The sequence below is a fragment of the Amphiura filiformis genome, chromosome 9 (assembly GCF_039555335.1).
Source record: "Amphiura filiformis chromosome 9, Afil_fr2py, whole genome shotgun sequence".
Taxonomy (NCBI): domain Eukaryota; kingdom Metazoa; phylum Echinodermata; class Ophiuroidea; order Amphilepidida; family Amphiuridae; genus Amphiura; species Amphiura filiformis.
In genome coordinates, this window is record NC_092636.1 from 38,215,644 (window position 1) to 38,217,705 (window position 2,062).

Below are 2,062 nucleotides of genomic sequence, written 5' to 3' on the forward strand. Positions count from 1 at the left end.
ACGTCACCAGTCTCCTGCCATGGAAATCAATTTTGCTTCGAACGGGGAAGGACCGTACATTTGTGTACGAAGCAGCATTTCATGATTTTATAAACACAATTTCTTTTTTTTTTTTCAGGAGAAATACGAATAAAAAAATTGCAACGAGTGTCAACTTGTAACTTAATAATTATTCTCTTCGAATGGATTTAAACTTGTTTTTGCAATAGATGTGCCCTTTAAACATTGGAAAAAGCTAACACTCATATTAGGAAAGGTATGCTTCAATACAGGAGATCATAAGGCTCATTGTAATGGGTTTTTAGGGTTTTATTGAAAGGGGGAAATATTGAAAACTTTCATTTGCGAAATAACCCAAACTGGAAAAACATGACCGGACGGCACCGACTCGCCTTTACATTGATTATTGGATTATATTATTACAGACAGACTTGTAGTATTGGGACCCGCAATCAGTACGGGTACGGGTACGGGTCCCGGACCATGAGTACGGGTACGGGTACGGATCCCGGGTCATTGGTACGGGTAAGGATCCCAGGTCATGAGTACGGGTATGGGTATAAAATCAAAATAGGGCGCGAGTACGGGTCCTGGGCCATGGGTACGGGAACGGGCATTGGTACGGAAATTGAGACTCTAGTACGGGTACGGTACGGGTCCCAATATGGCTAGGGGTACGGACCATGAATACTCGTACGGAAATTGGAACTCAAGTACTTGTATGGGTCCCATTATGGGTATGGGTATAAACAAGTTAATTAAACAAGTACAAAAAAGATAGCTTAAAGGTGGCATATTTTGGGATGCAAGTGAAAAAACTATGTTTATGTATGGACACACAGACTCCGCAATACTAATTTCAACTTACCTTTAGCAGTGATGTAGCTTTCTCGAAATCCAGACTCAAGTCCGAAATCCCGTCCACTTTTTGCCGGACTCAGACTAGGCTCGGACTCGAACATTAAACGGCAAGTCTCGGACTTGAACAAAAAAGGAATCGGACTCGAAGCCGAGGTGGGGACTAACACATGGATCCAGGTAGCAATCCAATCAATCCATGTATATTTCGTGGAAAAATTATTTATCTCAAAACATCAATTGGACTTAAATTAATTGTCCATTAGCTTTATATAATTATTATCATTGACATTAATTATGCACATCTGGATAATTATATCCATGTTTTATTAATACTTTACCTATATGCTCCTATAAATCACAAAAAAACACAGATGCAACAAGCCCAAGCCTGGGCACAAGCAGTACATGGGGCGGAAAGTACGCACATTACTCACATTATTATGTAGTTCATGTGTGCAGCATACACAGTGCAGTGTATTTGTATGGCGAATATTAAAATGATGAATAAAAGCTATAATAATGATATTAAACATGATAACTTGAAATTAACCACAAAAGAAAATATCTATGTTTCCCTAGTTTGCTGGGTTTTTTTCTGTATCAGTCTGTGTGTGAATAAGACATATAGGTGGCATAAAGTGTGCACAGGCTGCAGGCTGTTACAATGCATATCTATATACATGTGTGCAACATACATGTGCATTTTGTGTAGCCAGGGCCGGATTTACATTTTTCATGGCCCTGGGCCAGGCTAAAATTAATGGCACTTGCTACCTGGATCCATGTGTTACTCCCCACCTAACTCCATCTATGTGACCTATTTGTTTTTATTATGATCAGAGGACTCACAGTGGGATTCATGAGTGGAGTAAACATGCACCTGTAAAGTAACTTTCCAGCATTCATGTACGCATGGTACCCGTACGGGTATGAGTCCTGGGCCATGAGTACGGGTACGGGTCACATGCCATGAGCACGTGTACGGGTCCCAGTCCATGAGTACGTGTACGGGTCCCAGTCCATGAGTACGGGTACGGGTCCCAGTCCATGAGTACGGGTACGGGTACGGGTCCCAGTCCATGAGTACGGGTACGGATACGGTTCCGAAGCCAAAATAGAGCGTGAGTACGGGTATGGGTCCGGAGCCATGGGTCGGGTACGGGTACGGGTACGAGTACGAAAATTGGGACTCGATTATGGG